At 37.7% G+C, this 19,439-nt stretch overlaps 1 protein-coding gene across 1 annotated transcript in view; it reads right to left on the bottom strand.

Annotated features, from left to right (window-relative positions):
- Positions 1 to 3,544: 3,544 nt before the first annotated feature.
- The window catches only part of LOC137293784 (neuroglobin-like), a 71,791-nt gene continuing 55,896 nt past the window's right edge, over positions 3,545 to 19,439 (bottom strand). The window contains exon 4 of the transcript XR_010957495.1: positions 3,545 to 3,557. The gene's annotated coding sequence lies outside the window, so the exon portion shown is untranslated. The remainder of the gene's footprint in view (positions 3,558 to 19,439) is intronic.

Here is a 19,439-nt window from a genome sequence, read left to right as displayed (position 1 = left end):
ACTTGCAGTTGGTTCTAGTGTCTGACCTGATACTTGATGCTGACTCACAGCTGAGAGTAGGATCATCATTTACGGTGTCACAGTAATAGCCTTATGCATTTATCTTATGTTCTCGTGACACACAAAAAACATAGTCCCCTGTGGACGACGATAGTAATAACACAAGGCAATACATTGACATTCGTCTTTAATAACAAGCTTGCGCTTTTGGAAAGTGTGTGCAGAAGAATCCTTGAACTAAATGGTAATTACAGTTTGTCCCATTCGACGTTAGCATTACACGCCCCTTTCTCAATGACAGATAATTAGGTCATCACCACCACCACCCCTTAATCAGCTGACTGAAGCAGAGATACAAAACCCAAAACCTTACCGTTGTGTTGAAACCGACTACTTCATACACATCTGTTTATGAATCACCTTAAGCCAGGGACTGGGTTAAAGGTAGGTATATAGATTAAAGGTCCCTTCCCGCCAAGGGGCACTCATCACAACGAATCGTCCTTACGTCTCTTTATGCATCCATACACATATAATAAAGAACAATATGACGTGTTATAGGACCAATTACATTCTACCATGATTCACAATAGGGAGATAATGGTAAACATATCTCACAAATGTATGAAAGTAATACATGAAGAAGAGGAACAAATATATACTGAAGATATTCGTTCTGAAAATATGCGAAACTGAAAAATCCTTACTGTATATTCTTTTCCGGTTCGAAGCTAATACTTAACTCTATTCCACACGCTCTTAGTTTATGCCTGTGTGTGATATAGATGAAAGTTCAAGCAGTAATCCCGAGGCAATGACTTCAGATAAAATAACAGTGTTATATTAATTCTGCTGTGTTTTCAAGTACTCAGCTGTTCCCTGTTTGGCTGCACAACAGGCTTGGATTTAACGGAGATGTCCTATGTGGACATGGTTACATCGCCTTTTTATTGGAAACAAATACAATATATGAAAGCAAAATCAAAATGAGATAAAATCACCATGACCGAGAATACTTATCTGTCGATGTAATTATGACATCAGGCTATACTGCCAGGCAAAGAAAGGGTGCTAAAACACACAAAACAAGAAATGGTGATTATATTTTTAAGCGCGATCCCATGTTCTGTTTTGGACCTTGAGTTTTAATGTTTCAGCAACTGTCAGCAGGTAGGCGTTTTTCATACGTTTTGCATTCTGTGGTTATATTCCCTTTCCAAGCGTTTATTTGTAGTTGAAAGTTTATGTCGACAAGAACAAAACCGGCATAGCAATACTCGGTAGTGTTTCCCTTCAATGTGGCTATGTGGATGCGTCATTCATTAATATTTTGGATGAGACTCTAGCAGCTTAAGGCTACACGATCAGGGTTTAATTAGTCGATAATCTTGTTTACAGTGTGGAGGCTGAGACAATACAGGAACAATTATTTCAAGGGGCATCGAACATGATTATCTTCAAGACAAGATAGCAAGTATACGTGGTAAACGGGGCCCTTGATACAGAAGTGATACAGAATGCCTTTACTGCGACTTTACAATAATTGTACGTGAAAGGATCCGGATTGTTAATTCGATACGCCATAAAGTATATAGCGTACATGCAAGTACATGCATGCCATCATCGTTTTCACAAAGAATGTGAGAAAATGCAATATGAGTCTAAATAGATGATATTGTATTTAGCCAAACACAAGGTTGAGAGATTTGTGTGTCTAAATTCAAACAGTGCATCGGGGTCGAATGCCATTTCCAATGCCCAGACCAACTTGCTTTGCCTGAGGCATTATTCCCAAAGACACTTAGGTCGCTAAGGAGTAATTATGTGTCAACCGATGAGCATTGACCCAAATCCACATGGACAAGTACGGCAAAGCCAGAGACATTACTTCCCAAACACGACCACATTCACCCTGACCCTTAACCGTTCCTGCCCATCTCAAAGAGAAACCTGATCCTTTATAACGGTCAGAAGAGTCTCGTGTTGAAGCCCTTAGGATGTTCTTGATATTTCCTCATCAACCTTCATTTCATGTGGAAATTCCTTGTCTTTGGTTCGATAGGGAAATTGCAAGCATTTTAAACTCCATCACTAAAACCCAAGAGTTGATATACGAGCTGATTCACCATCATATATTTAAATGTGTCTTGTGAACTTGTGTGCCAACTTCTTTCGTTGAGTTTGAGAGGAAACTGTTTGAAATTAGTGGCATTGACTATAGCTTCAGTGATCAATGTGCCATTATCTGTCACGATGCGGTGAAAATGGAACGTTAGTCTCTGTTCGGTTGTAAGATCAGAAGTAAGTGTAAAAGGCAAGGTGTCTTAGACTAGGCACGGAATGCAACCACTAGGACTTGTGATTCATTCAATAGGAACATGATATCCCGGCATTACGCGGCATTTTTTTTTATAAAATATGTGTTTTTTATGACCGAGCAATCTGTTTACGTTGATATTACAGGGGCGAAAAGTTGCAACATTTTCAGAATATGGTTAGTAATTCTGAAAGTTTTCGCAATGCATATTTATCTACGGACACAGTCAGTGCTTCGGGAGAAACCATTGTGTACTGATAACAAAAGCACATCTTTCACTTCATTTGTTAGGAGGTCATACTGAAATTCCTGGAAGCACAGGTGACCCGAAAGATGAAATGTTGACATTCGATGTGCCATGTGTTGCTGACGTTAAGTCCGCTTTCGAGATCAGCATGTCTCTTTTAAAAAGCGTGTGCCTGCATTACAAAGGGCCTTTATTGAACTGGGGATGGTCCATTCTCCTTTCGCGCTCACTACTAATCGCTTGAAATGACCAGATTCATTGAATAAGGTTACATAATTTAGAATAGGCATATTTGATAAATTGCAGAATCGTATAAAGATAAATCATTTCAGTGCAAATGCGTTTGTACATGAGGCAAATATAGGAGCGAGAAAGGCTGTAACAGGGGAGATGTCCTTTCGTAAACCTGTGCGTACATCCGTCCCAAGCAGTGGGTCAGTCCAATTTGTTACACCCTCCTTTCATCATGTCAATAGGCACAATCTGTAATAAACCCAAACCGTTTAATTCTCAAACGTCTAGGGAGTAGACCAAGACAAAATAAAGGGACGATTCAATGTTAGAAAAGGTAACAAACTCTGATAGATGTATCGGATAATACTGTAAAAGTAAAAGCATTGCACTTCTAATATGACTACATGTATTTGTTGAACGTATGAAATACACACACAAAATCAACTCAATGTTCTGATTTCTTCCGCATTCACTTGTAGTTATAGCCGGGCAGACAGTAGTATATTCATGTGTTATTTTGAATGCCGTAGACAATCACAGTAGCACTCATTAAGCTGAGGGTGTGTTTGCACTGTGTCTATGTCATCACCACTGTCAGTAGTATCTTGTCACCAGAACGGCAAAAGTAAGTTATGGAAGGGCGTCAATGAACCAACATGTCCTCGTCACCGAAGCACAGGGGAAGATGATTAATTCAGCAACGACAGTCGTTTTAGTACATCACTTCGTGAAAGCTGAACCAGGACGCATTTTTGTCGACTGTTTTAAGAACACGAAGACCGAATGTATCCCATTTTCGAATTCAAGAGACACTGAAGCTTTACCTATCATGCCTTAGCGACGATGTCAGAGTGCACTTACTGTAAGAGAATCTTATGTATATATGGATTGGGATGTATGATGCATAGGAGACTGTAATATATTCACGTCTAAGGTATCGAACCTTCTCGCCATTCCCTTCTGTGGCTATGTCACCGCCGAAAGGAGTATCTTCGTCAAAGTTGAACCAGGATGTACATTTTTAGACTGTCGTTCTATGCACATCAACACCGATAGCGTCCCATTTCCGAAATTCAGGAGACACTGAGGCTTTATCCATAAATCCTTATCGATGTCAGAGTGCATCCACTGTAAAAGAATCTTAGGTAGAATACACTCATACAGGTTATCTGTCGCAAAGACACAGAACATCACAAATATCTCACGTACAACAAAATCGTGAAAACTGACCTCATAAACTCCGTACATTTCCAGTAGTATTGCAAGCATTTCTTGCACTTCACAGCAGTCAATTTAATCTCGTGACCTGTACATGATAGTTGTAGTTTGAAGTCAAGATGTGAATGGAATCCCTCGATGAGAAAACAGGTGCTCACATTACAACAAATGTTATTCACTGTGTGTTATAAGACACACATATATGGATCTTTTACTTTATAAAAGTACATGTTACTTTATAAAAGTACACGGTGGAAGTCGCGGTGGCTGAGCGGGCTAGGCGGCTGACTTTGTGTGCTGGCTTTTAGGTGCCTGACTCTCGGATGGGACTCAACCAAAAACGTACTAGAATTTGGTTGTTTTTTTTGTTTTTTTGTTTTTTTTGTTTTTTTTTTTGTTGTTTTTTTATTTGTTTTTGTTTTTGCCTGACGAGAGTTCATTCATTGTTGATATCACGTTTAGTGAATCACGGATGCTAGCTGGAAGCTGTAATTATAAACTGAGCATGAATGTGTATCTCATGTGATGAGATATTTACCGTTTGATGATATCGTGAGAAAATAGAGTGGTGTTTCACGGGATTGCATACCCCCTCCAACTGCAACAGAATTACCATTCACGAATCTGTTGTGATCGTAATCAAATCAAAACGTGTCCAACTCCTCAACATGGCTGGGGATTTAAACATGACGGGATTAACACACATTTAGATGTATTTTAGAGAACGTGAAAATATGTTTCTCAAATCCTGCTTCTAACCGCAACGTGTCATAATATTTTCTTTAGCGTCGTTTGATGATTTAATAAAAAGGGTCCTCTTTGACGACACACCTTCATTTGGTGTAAATATTATTTATTGAAGCTCACGACGGCCTAATTGAACAGCTGTAACACAATATGAAATGTCATCGAATTTTCACCCGATCCCCTCACCGATGAAATGACATTAACTGACGTGTTTATTTCTTATCACAGGGCAATAGGAGTCATTATGAGAGATTAGGAATGACTGCTAGCTTTGACAACGTTGAAGGTTTCACGGTATTTGTTGTATTTTGGATTCTTGTATTTTTTGGAGAATATAAACTAAAACGTGCGCTGTATCATTGGTATCTTCCCATAAAACAGACCTCCCAAAAGACAGACGCTTAAAACAACACATTTTGAACTGTACCCTTGACAATAATGGCATGTGCCCAGATAATAAAAGACAACATTAGGTATTACGTTTAGTTTTATTAATTCATTTAATGATTTTTAAATTAAGACATATTGCATAAACATATATATGTACATCAACATATATTTTCTTGTGAAGACCTTAGACCTTATGTATGAGCCTCTCCATATACTAATAACGTTACTTTGTTCAAGAATAATATGCACACTACCCTTTTAGACCAGTTTGTACTATCTTGGAATTCAAGTATTACCCAATCATCAATGGGATTTTATTATTCAAGGTTTAAGAATGCGCTTATTCCTGAAATTTAATTCAAAGTACCTTGTCAAAGCAGAATTTCGCTTACCAAATTTAGGGCAACAAATCATATGTTGCCCATAGAGACAAAAGCGCTCCCTAAATATTTTGAAAGAAAACCGACTTAGTAATCTTTGTAATCAAGCTATAGTGACGAACTCCATTTTCCTAATGTGTCCATCTTCTGTTGAATAACGAAAATTAATTTTATCACAAAACTTAGGACACCAAATCATATGTTACCAACTGGCTAAATAATCAAGCTCTATGTAACGGATTCCATTTTTTACTAAGATGTCTATCATTTGTTGAATAACGAAAATTAATTTTATCAAAATATTTCTGTTTGGGTCCATGAATCTTTCATTGTTTTCTTCATGAAATGTGTTTATCAGCCAATCACCTTCAAATTATATATGACTGTATGTGCCTCTTCAAATGTGAACATTTATTCAGTTATGTAGGTATATATCTATACACCTGTATGCTCAATATCACTTTTTTAGAATAACATTTTAATCTGTTCTGTTAGTATACTCTGTAGTGAGTCTGCTCATTAATTGAATAGGGGTGAGTCAGCTCTTTAACTGAATAGGGGTGAGTCAGCTCATTAATTGAATAGGGGTGGTCAGCATTGTTCAACTAGGTAATGTGTCCTCACTGAGTCTGTCTTTTGGGAGTGAACCGTATCACTACCAGTGTCAGTTCACATTTCACTGTGCCAAAACACATGAATTATTGTTACATAACATGAAGAGCTAGTGCTTAGATGTTTAGAATGGTTAAGAATGACGTATTATAACAACCATGCACAATATAATACAGTGTGCAATAGTGATGCCCCTGAACTTGATTCCTTTCAATATTGACGTTTTGTGACAAGGTGCAGGTTTTTGTACAGGGCTGCCAGCTTCATAAGAGAAGGAACAGAGGACCAAGGATGATCGTATCCAGGTTTTTCTTCATTTCGAAAAAGCAAAAGTGAAATCGATATTTCTTTGGCGTTCTATTGATTCATATTCTGATAAAAAATATGGAGGCCTCAACTGCAAGCAATGACTGACTGCAATGCTGATGTATGTAATTGGCTGCACAAGCACCAGGCAGAGAGTTCACGCACAGGTCTGACGTGAAATGGACGGGGAAAAGAACTTGCTTCAGTACCTCCGTAATGACTGACTCAAACGCCAGATGCTACTTTGTAAGCGATTCCTAACTTGACCCTGTCGTATGGGGTTCGATATGAAACATTGCGTGAACGGTTGAAAGGATAACAAATGCAAGTGTCTTAATTGATAAACCATAATTTTTTAAATTCTTTATACATATTAGAATATGTGTACTTGTTTTATTGACTTTGGTCAACAATACTTTTTGTTTGCTTATTTGTTTGTTGTAAATTGCCACCCTTACCATTGATCAGTTGATTATTTCATATACTGATCAAACATGGTCAGAATACGATGACACATAAGTCCCTCAGATCGTCTACGTGATACATGTCTTCTCCCCTTAAGACAAGCATAGGGTGATAAGTACATGAAGTATCCACGTTATACAGGATGTGTAATGAGGTAGAGCTATAATCTCCTTCATGTTCACGTGATGCTGTGATAACGTTGTCAGAATGGAGTGCCCAGTTTACATAACAGTTTCAGAGATGACTTGAATCTTAATAACATTGTCAGCAATGACGTCATCACTATACCAGAGCCTTAATAACGGTATCCGAGATTGCTGAAAGACGTGTTTTTCTCTTAATGAGACTAACGTTTGCGAAAGCATACATGGTAGATCTCAGAAACAATTTTATAGTGTGTATATACCTCCAGGTGTATGTGTACCTATTTCGACCTTTCATTTTCATTTTGGTTTCCAGGTTATGTATACAATAAACAGTCAACAGATCATAATACATTTTCACATTTGGGATAATTCATTCTCCTTGCAGAACACCTTGATGAGTATACTCTTGAAAAGTAGGGGATAACGAACTTTTAATTTGGATACGAACTGTATACGTAACGTTAACACACTTTTCAAAGCCAGAATCCCCTGAACGCACCTCCATTTCCCTCTTATTACCACCCCTTAACACAACGTATGATATGAACGTGCACAACGCAGTAGCTCCATACACGTGCATTGGGTTCCATTCTTGATTTTGACGTTTCTTCAAGAAGGTCGATAAATCACTTAGAACATTAATTTTGACACTCATCTTCCATCACACATTTGTTAGTGTTTGTTTCTAATCGTTTGTTTTAAAATGAAAATCCTATACATGCATATTATATGCCATACACCAGTCATCATTCAAAAGCGACTACATTCCAAATAACTGTAATATAACTGTGTCTTCAAACCTCCGTATGGGGATTTGTACAATAAGAAGTCTTCTCCGCCTCTTGGACTAAGAGTAAAACCTTTTCTTTCTGCTGCTGGCATTGAGCTAGATAATATAGCTTCTTCTCGCTTGTTTTCCTCTCCTCCTTGGAACGTGGCTAGACCACACGTTGACCTTACATTAAGTAAATATAAACTCTCAGGAACTAATGAATTACAATACTAACAGGAATGTAATCAATTAAAAAGTAAGTATAGTACGTATAAATCCATATTTACAGATGGGTCCAAGGATGGTGGACATTGGATCCAGAACAATGTCTTCTAGATTACCAAACAGCAGTTCCATTTTTACAGCAGAAGCACATGCCATAATAACAGCCCTAAACTATATTAAAAACACCCTAAATATAAACAACATATCATTTATTCAGACTTTCTTTCATGCCTCCAGGCTATTAAAATATATCTTCTCAACATCCACATTTAGCTGACATTGTTGAACTGTATAATGATTGTTGGATACCCAGCCATGTTGGAATCTCTGGTAACACAATGGCCGATCTTGCTGCCAAGGCGGCACTCAACAAATCTGTGATACCTCTTCTCATCCTTTATTCTGATTATAAAGTCGCCATGTGCATAAGATCATATATCCGAGATCTAAGTGGGACACCCAAGTAGGTATCAATACATTACATGGAATAAAACCGGTTATACCTATTTGGGTTGTCAGTCCAGATTTGAAAAGGTTATTATGCGACGATGTCGCATTGGCCATACGAGATATACTCACGAGTACTTGTTAAAAGGTGAGGATCCTCCGTTTTGTATCCCTTGTGATGAGAGAATCATGGTCAAGCATGTCTTGCTTGACTGTGTTGATTTTGCCATCACAGGGGATAAATATTTCAATGTGAAAACTGTAAAGGATTTTTTATATAATGTTAATCATCATTTAATAATTGAGTATTTAAAGGAAATAGAATTGCTACATAAATTTTGAATATGTTTTGAATATGGTTTGTACATAGATAATGTACCTTTTAAGCATGGTATTGTAAATTAGCACCTGCGATCGTTAGTGGCTGTACCCTCAAAGGGTGTTGAAGTAGCGTTAAATTATAGTCCTCCCAAGAAGGTACGTAAGTCTCAACGATTTTCAAAGTCAATTTTGCTCAACCATACTTTTTAGTCGTAGTATTTTTGTTCTTTAAAATACTGGCTAAATCTTCCTACCATCGCCGGTGTCCGAAGGGGTGGTGTAAATCCAGCCAGGGTCCATGCAGGTAGCAAAGGTATCTACCTTCAGCTGCTGGTGATGTATATAGCCCGTGTTTTATCTTGTCTTGTCCAAATAGTTCTATCAGTTTTACGGTTCCACACTAGTTTTATCCGTAACTGTGATATTCTGGTTTTTGTACTGTCCTTTGATGACAGGTTTTGATAATATGCACACATCCCACTTTAATTTCAAATCTGTTCTCGTCACGATATGGCTGAAATATTGCCGATGTGACGTTACATATTAACTCACTCACTCACTCACTCACTCAAATACCTATGGTTGTAAGGAAGTGCAAATGGTGATGCACTCTCAAAACATTCAATAATATCATATGAACATTGCTTGACTCCGATAAATCTCCTAAATATTTTTAATCGTAAATAACAAAAATGAAGATCCCCTACGTTTTTTGAAGAGTATAGTTAGAGAGGACAACATCTGTGAAGTGGTCGAGACAGAAATGTGGAAACCTCAATTGCACTGGTGCACAGAAATATATTGAGGGGATGGGGGAGTCGAATGCTTACATACTGAACTAGTTTTGGTCTAACGAAGATTAAGGTTCAGATTCCAGTTATTTTACAATTGCTAGATTATGTATGTTGTTTCGTAAGCTGTTTAGATTAGATGTTACAGTAGATGAGGTGTGTGAGGCGATATCCATTTACTTGAGGAATTATGAACACGCAGTATAAGACAAGGCCACAACGCTATAGCTGATATCCGACAGTCAAGAAGATATAGACATTACATGTACAGAAGCTCTATTCCAAAAGCAAACATTCGAACAATGTAAATTACTATGCATGTACATAGCAATAAGCGCATGAAAACATGATGAAACACATAGTGAGTATTATTAATGACCACGAGATTGAAGCCTCTTGTCTTCTAGTCCATGATTGTTTACCTCAATTAACAAGTTGATATACATTTTGAATTACAAACCCTGTAACGTTCATTCCAGTTCAAAGCCATTACAGAAACAGACAAATATGAATTTGCTACCGTGTTACATTAAGAACAGACAATTGCTAGATGTTATTTTTGCTGTTTCGTAAACATTGTGGTCATAAAGTCCAAAACTGTAACACGAATCTGACATGGCTGCCATGATTCCATCTTCGAGAAGTACCAAAATCCAAATCCAATCACTGCCCCCGTGGAAATACAATGTGTTTTCCCCAAAGGAAACACTGAGTAAATTGTACTATTTGGAAAATTCAAGGCCTCATTCCCACTGGAAACATTAAAACTCGACAAGACCAATATGCTGTGTGGGGACAAATGTGTATGTTTTGAGACGTCCTATTGCAACATAATTTTTTTTTTCTTATTTATTTATTTTTTTTTTTTTTGTTCTTTCCAGAAATTGTGTCCTGTTCTGGACGGGACGTTTACGACAGCGTTAAGATACACTTACTTAAGAGAAGCGCGGAAAACCTGGGTTCTTTCACTACATGGTCAATGTGATGAAGATTATGATGACGCGGAGATGATAGATGTATCAAAAACGTGAATGAGACTGCTGTTTCTAATGAATACCTCATGATCAACTTCATCTCGCAGCATCGTTGAAAAATGACACAGACAACCAACACCCTATGAAAACCGCCTGTGAAATATGTTGTTTTTCATAATGAAGTATTGATTTATTGGTTTTATCTTTGTTTAGATATATTTAAAATTTTACAACTATTACGAACATATTAATACGGCCAATATATACTTTCTGTACGCGTAAATACCAGGCTTTTAACGGTCTCTATGGGAACGGATTCCTCTAGTGAACATACTTGACGCACCTTAGTATTATTGCTATCTGAATATGTATAAATATTACCAAAATATTAATGTGTAAAACTTTTTGTACTTGTATATGCCAAGGGATGACTGAAATGTCTTAAAGTTTTTATAACGCTGTTTTGTTGAATCTATCCAGCTGGAGTTGATCTGATATATACTGGTTTTGTATAAATTAAAACAGTCATGTGTTGAACTACTAATGCACCAGAGAGTGCCAGTTTGTCATTTGAATGAATGTTTGGCAACTTGCAATTGGTTTTACTTTCTGACTTGATGTTTGATGCTGACTCAGAGCTGAGAGCAGGATCATCGTTCACACTGCCACAGTAATATGCATTCATCTTATGTTCTCGTGACACTCAAGAACATATTCCCTTCTGCACGAAGGTAGTAATAACACAGGGAATACATTCACACTCGTCCTCAATAACAACCTTGTGCTTTGGAAATTGTGTGCTGAAGAATCCTTGAATTAAATGGTAATTACAATTTGTCCTATTCGACGCAAGCCTCATACATCCCTTTCTTAATGACAGAGAATTCATCAATCAGCGGACTTGTATGAGCATAACTTGTAAGAGTGGCATTTTAGACTTTTGACTGATGAGCCTATTATGTCAAACATGTTGTTTTCTTTGCCAGATATGTTCTTTCATTCATACATTCAGTATAAATTATACTCATAAATTTATGCATGCACACACATCTTCTTGTCATGCATCAACCTTGCTTGACATCGGTACAAGAATTCGTATCCAAACATCACTCTCACGACATAAGAAGCTGTTGTAGAATTTAATACCACAGGCAATACATGCACAGTCGTCCTCAAGGACAAAGCTTGTGCTTTGGAAATTGTGTGGGTTTAGCAGAGATGTCCTATGAGGAGATGGTTACGACGCCAGTACAGTATGTAAAGGCAACGACCACTGGAGAACAAAATCATCATGACCTAGAATACTAATTTATTTATGTAAATGTGACGTCAGATTTTACTACCAGACAAAACAAGGATGCCGAAAAGCACAAAACCAGAAATGGCGGTGTTTTTCCATGCATAATCAGCAACTGTTAGCAGGTGGGCGCTTTCGGTAAAGTTTGTATTCTTTGGTTATATCGCATTCCCAAGCATACAATTGTAGTTGAAAGTTTGTATCTCCTGGGGATCTTTTGCATCAGCAGAGTCACCATACATGAACCAACAAGAAATCAATCGCCACAGGAATACACCGTACTGTTTACCTTCGGTGTGGATATGTGGATGCGTCATTCATTAATATTTTGGATGATGGTCGAGCAGCTTAAGACTGCGCAATCATAGTTTAATTGGTCGATAATATACTGTGTACTGTGTGGAGACTGAGACAATACAAGCGCAATTATCGCAAGGGACATTGAACATGATTATCCTCAAGACAAGAAAACAAGTATACAGGGTAAACGGAGCCCTTGTCATTACTGACCTTGACATAGTGATATAGAATGCCTTTACCTCGACTTTACAATAATTGTACGTGAAAGGATCCCGATTGGTGATTCGATACGACATAAAGTATATTAAGAGAGAGTGGTTCCAGTCGACAAAACCTAGAGGTCCAGACACACACATGCCATCATCGTTTTCACAAGGCATAACGCGTTATAAATGCAATATGAGTCTAATCAGATGATTTTGCGTTAAACCAAACTCAAGGCGAGAGATGTGTGTGTCTAAATTCAAACAGTGCATCGGGGTCAAATGTCATTTTGAATGTTCAGACCAACTTTCTTTGCCTGAGGCATTATTCCAAAAGACACTTAGGTCGCTAAGGAGTAATTGTGTGTCAACCGATGAGCATTGACCCAAATCCGCATTGACAAGTACGGCAAAGCCAGAGACATTACTTCCCAAACACGACCACATTCACCCTGACCCTTAACCGTTCCTGCCCATCTCAAAGAGAAACCTGATCCTCTATAACGGTCAGAGGAGTTTCGCGTTGAAGCCCTTAGGATGTTCTTGATATTTCCTCATCAACCTTCATTTCATGTGGAAATTCCTTGTCTTTGGTTCAATAGGGAAATTGCAAGCATTTTAAACTCCATCACTAAAACCCAAGAGTTGATATACGAGCTGATTCACCGTACACATATATTTAAATATGTTTTGTGAACTTGCGTGCCAACTTCTGTCGTTGAGTTCGAGAGGAAACAGTTGATTTAGTGATCAATGTGCATTATCTGTGAATGGAACATTAGTCTCTGTTCGTTTGTAAGATCAGAAGTACGTGTAAAAGGCAAGGTTTCTTAGACTAGACATCGCCTGCAAACACTCCTACTTGTGATTCACTCAATAGAAACATCGCCCGCCGGCTTTATGCTGAGTTTTCAGATGAACTATGTCATTGTTATTTGACATTAGTTGGTAAAATACTGTCTCTCAAAAGCATTTGTTAATGTCTATTGATGTCTCAGGGAGGAAGTTTCATTAGAAAAACTGTTAGTGGCTGCAATCATCACATCACAAGGGTTGTCGGTGAACGTCCGCTTATTCAACATGCACGTAAACTGACGGGTAAAAAAAGTAAACACTTGATAATTAGATTTAACAGAAATATTGCAGATGCTATCAATACGCCACATGGCGGAAAGTCAGCTTAAGATCACACCATATCTATGATACCCATACCAAAATATCACTTTCAGATATCCCTTTCTTACTTACTTCAGTTTACTCACCCTCAAACATTGTTTTTTTCTATGTCCGAGCAGTCTGTTTACGTTTTAATATGTAGGGGGAACAAGTTGCACCAGTTTCAGAACGTGATGATATAATTCTGAAAGCTTTCGCAATATATATTTATCTGCAGGCACAATGGATGCAACAGGATAATGTATTGTGTACTGACAACACAAACACATCTGCCACGTCATTTATTGGGAGGTGATGTAGATTTTCATATCATAGATGTTTGTAGAAGCATCGGTGGCCAAAAGATAAAATGCTGAAAATCTCCGTGTCATATGTTCCTGACGCTTGGTTAGCTTCCGAGATCATCATATGTGTTTACAATAAGGGAAAAGTGAAATAATGTGCCTCACTTACTCAAGGCTTTTATCGAACTTAACATGGGTCCATTCTCACTGTTAATCGATAATCTACATTAATGAGATACAATGATAATGGCTACATTAATTTACATATACTAGGTAATAATCACATTTATCAGATTCGATTACAATTGTATGGACTGAAATGTTACATTCTCCAGTGGCTACATTCCTTCACGTTCTGGATACACACGCACGCACGCACGCACGCACGCACGCAGATACATACATACATACAGACAGACATACATTCATATATGTGTAGATGTACATGCTTGATAATAACGCTATCTGATCTTATTGTCGTATTAAATTATTAAATCTGTAGCAGGCAACCTATCTACAGCTTCATGTGTGGCATTACATACAGTGTACACGGTTTACCACGGATCAGATCACATTTTATCCACTCCAATATCATCTACATCCGTTGCTTTGTAAACGTAGCATAACTCATGTGGGTATCCAGTTCAACTCATGTAGGTTATCTGTATCCAGTTCAACTCATGTGGGTTATCTGTATCCAATTCAACTCATGTGGATTTTCTGTATTCAATTCTGGAACTAAAGAAAGTTTTTTACGTTACGACGGTTTTGGTTTTCTAAGCGAAACATTCATAAGTATGACATCCACATATCTGGGCCACCGACTGAAACAAGGGAGTGGGGTTCTGTACCCTAAGCCTTGAGTTCTCAAAATCACCCAGCCTCCGAGATACGCTCTCTGGTCAATATTTACTACACTTGTTTAGTGTTCCTTACCCGAGACCCAACACGCTTTCTCCCGGTGAATTGTACCTGAGGAATTAGATGTTCCGTCCAACTGTATCCGTTTCAATACTTCATGAACTTTATAGTCCTAGGAATTCCTTTTGTTTACAGCCTTACTTAAGTTGAACACCAGTGAAATATAATGTGTATTGGTTGTTGAGGGGCATTGATGAACCTGATGGAAAAGGCCTTTAAAAAAAGAATCTGCGGTCCACTGAAACATTCCAGAAGCCAGGTCTTGACTGTATAATTAGTATCTTGACTGTATGAGTTGTCTTAAGTTTTATTGGGTGATCACATGCAGGTAGACTGATACGTAACATGAGTTGGTAGACGAGTGTAGTCGAAGACTAGTGCATGAGATATTTGACAAATAAGTGATATTCGGCAGTTTGATGCAGTGTATAATTACTGGAGTTGTTTTTTGTTTTGTTTGTTTTGCTTTTTTGTGGTTTATTTGTTTTGCGTTTTGTTGTTTTTTTTGTTTTTGTTTGTTTGTTTGGGGTTTCTTTTTGTTTTGGTTTTGGTTCGGTTTTTTTTTTTTTTTTTTGGGGGGGGGGGGAGGGGGCTGGGGGGGTTGTTATATTCTGAATATTGATGATGACGACAATGACGAGTTGCAAAATTGTGTAAAGTAGTATTCCTTACTTGTGACTATGTTTGTATTTGGTGCTAATAAATCTGGCGAGCAAAAGTTGAGCGGAAAGGTTCTTCGTAAGACGTGCCAACATACGCCGTCAGCTGTGGGTCAGTCTTATGACATAATGGCTTCCGTTATATCTTTACATGGGCATAAATGATAAACCCCTTATAATTCTCCTAAGACTAGTGAATGGACAAAATAAAGTAAGTATTCATTGTTAGAAAAAGGTTACGAAGACATTGTGCTTATTGCAAGACAATTTGGAATTTGAATATACTACTCTGCTCTCCAGCGGCGTTGCACGTAGCTTTCTTCATATTCTCAGGAAGTATTTGAGAAAAGTGGAATGTACTTATACATCAAGGATTCTCAAACAGTGATAGGATGTGTTACTCAGAGACGAGCAAGGTTCACTTAGGAGAAACCTTTCGTTTTTTTTGTTTTTTTTTTTTATAGTTTTGCTTTGTTTGGGTTTTTTGTTTATTTTGTTGTTGTTTTTGTTTTTTGTTGTTGTTTTGTTTTTTGGTTGTTTTTTTGTTTTGTTTTTTGTTTCTTTTTTGTTTGTTTTTTGTTGGTTTTTTTTTGGGGGGGTTGTTGTTGTTGTTTAAGTGTAAGACGCTGTTGATGTAAAATATAAAGCATGCTTTTTATCGACTATTTTCCACTGTATGACACGAGCTACACGATCGAGATTGCAACATTCCTTCTAACATTTTCAGATGATTCATTGTGGATGTCATTGACCAACATCATGTCCAATACACTTACCTCTTTTAATTGTATCATATATGCACGTATCTTTATTTGAATACTTGACGTGTCTTTCATGTCTTTGTGATAGGTGCTAGGACAGGAAATACTCAGTGACTCATGAACACGTGTTGATATAATCGAAGTAAGGCAATAGATACAGCTTTTGGAACAGATTTCAAATGAAATATGTAAAGGAATGGGGGCAGTTATATTTTTCGAATAATAATGATTGTTTTATTCCCATAGACGTGTGGAGTCCCCAAGTATTGGCGAATGTTAACTGCTTGGCCATCTTGGAAAGAAGAAACATACAACGCAAGCTCACAAGATGTTCCATGTCACTTATACATCTTTGGATATCTCAATATTGATATCATATTTCTCATCATGATGGAAATGGTTTTGGTGCGTTTATTATCCTACGAATAGCTACAGACATAACAGAAATATCTCGATTATTTATGGCTTACTGTCATTTGGCGAGAATGCACCTCAGTGTGGCGTCACTCAACTCACACAAACATATTCTGACCTCAGTCCCGTTCTGCTTCATTTAAGGTAAACCTCCAATATCTGACGTGCAGAAAACAATACCAGGTTCGTGCCAGTACGGGCGCTGGCACCGCAGTGCCTGATTTATCAATTATGTACTTTGGTCTTGATACGCCTTTTGTTCAAACTAAGTATGACTCACTCAACGATACAGCTCTTGAAGACAACTCCCCGGCAACATTGTAACGAACTACAGCAAAATGATCAGATTCTTGAGTAAACTGAGCTGAAACTACCAGTTCGCGGCATGACCGCTTTCTCTCATATTTCACATGGGGCGTGTTTTTCTGTATACAATATCTTAGGAATACAATGGACTCATATCTTAGATTCAAGCGTCTTGTTACTAAATGGCGGGTCTCAATCAATGAACGCCTATCATACAAACAACCTGAGAATTCGGTAAAAGAAAATTTGTCAGGAAATGATTGTGGTAACTGTAGCCAATGATGAAATGGACATAGAATCTAGAATGACATGTTGTGGTTTTCTTTGACATTGAGTTCTTTGATTCAAACGTTTCCTTCTGCATGAAAAGACTTCATCATAATATCTATCATGCACTGCTTGTTTCACTATCTCGTAAGTAAAGACATGTTTCTAAATAGTACAAAGTTCAGTCACTGTAATAGGAACAAAGAGCAGACTAGGTTTCCCAATAGCCCATGATTGAGCCCTAATGTGTGTGTAATAATAAAGCGAGCAAGAGGGTGAGAATTTATGCTTCTCCTGATTATATTGAAGCAATATCACGACAGTGCCTACTCATAATGGGCTGTGTGAAGTGTTCCCTTATGACCACTTTATAGATACATAGTCCATATATAAATGGCGATTACAGCCTGCATGCTGTCATGGACGTCATGATTGAATTTCATAATGGACCTCATCAGTTATCACGTATCATTTGAATACAGTACTTATACAGTACAAAACTAATATTGTATACAAGTTGCCTTAAATTTAGAATCACGTTAATTCCAACTGAAGGATATTGATGGGATATTAGTATTTTTATGTAACCCCGCAGTATGAAGAATGTTTATAATATTCTTTCTTCACGAGAAACACTGATACTGTATTGTCTTTAACATGTAATTATGATGATTTTGACGACGACAAAGACGAATGTGTACCCTGGGATGTTGATGATGGTGACGATGATTGCAATGATGATAGAGACGATGACGATGATGACGATGATGACGACGGTGATGGTGATGCTGCTAATGATGATGATGATTATGATGAAACCGTTCAGATTTACACAGCATTAGCGAATAATAAAAACACCAATGACGATACTGATCTCATACGATCAAAGACGACAGACCTAAATTCATTCAGCTGGCAACACAGCAAAATGTGTACAGAGCTATCTTTTCAGTAAGAAACAACTTTTTTCTCAATTATAAAGGTCGTACAAAGCATGCTGTCTCAAATGTATTTTTAATAGTTCACCTTTAGTAACGGAGGAATGTGAGTGGGCATGAGCTAGAGAAGCTACTTATATGCAATTATCGAACATCAATTTTAATGTCAGTTTTAGATGTTCATGTTGCTAGTTTAATCTCATTCTTGAAGATTTCCCGGTTAATCCCATTCAGTTGATTATTTACCACCTTGGCAGTGTTGCCGCAGTAAATAGTAAGCATGGTGGACAAGTCTCCGGTTACATATCATCTGTGCATTTATCGGTTATCAAGCCGAGCACCTTTACTTGTAACTCTATGACACAGTGTGAGCTGTATATTGGTGGCAAACAAAGAACGGGCGCTATACCCTACAAAACCTCAAAGGCCTTGCCTCGAGACAAACCCGTCGGAACGAGGTCAGTTGTAAGCCTTTTGTCCAGACGTGCTCTTTCCTGACCATTGGCTACCAGATGATGACCCTGGACAGAACAGCGGTCCAGCTGGTCAAGCTATTACCATTATAACTTCCACAAGTACAGCGGTTTATTTCACTTGATTGATTGTTCCTGTCCGCCATGATGAACTGCCCACATTGCTATACATGTTTATTACATTTCGTGTGAAATAAAACACGAAATTCCTCTATCATTCGATCTTGATGGTTATTTGCAGATAAGGTTTGAACCCTGAAACACGCATGCCTATGAATGGGAACTCGTAATGATGTGTTTAGCTTCAGCAGTATCTCCAGCATCATGAAACTGGCCATGGTGTTTCCTTGGTTGCGCTGGCAACAGTATGGATTGGCGACTTCAAATTGGACACATATGAGGAAGGTAGATAGACTTATAAATCTCAGAAACTTGGGTCATTGAAATGTCTTTTGCTAAGAATGGTGGAAGATATACATTTGCTACTTTAAACAAGATTACAAAACTTCAGTGTAAGCAGGCCATGGTGTTTCCTTGGTTGCGCTGGCAACAGTATGGATTGGCGACTTCAAATTGGACACATATGAGGAAGGTAGATAGACTTATAAATCTCAGAAACTTGGGTCATTGAAATGTCTTTTGCTAAGAATGGTGGAAGATATACATTTGCTACTTTAAACAAGATTACAAAACTTCAGTGTAAGCAGTGTTAATTAATGGTTTGAAAAACTAGCAATTTCAGAAAAATATTAGTAAATCCATTCCCGTCATATATAAACCTTCTTAGCTTTGAGAATGTTATCCAGAATTTTTTCAGCATTCAAGAAAAAGATGATAAAAGGGTCATT

Source organism: Haliotis asinina, chromosome 8 (assembly GCF_037392515.1).
Source record: "Haliotis asinina isolate JCU_RB_2024 chromosome 8, JCU_Hal_asi_v2, whole genome shotgun sequence".
In the NCBI taxonomy this organism is placed as follows: domain Eukaryota; kingdom Metazoa; phylum Mollusca; class Gastropoda; order Lepetellida; family Haliotidae; genus Haliotis; species Haliotis asinina.
Note: the sequence above shows the minus strand (reverse complement) of the source record. Positions and strands in the feature narration are given on the sequence as shown.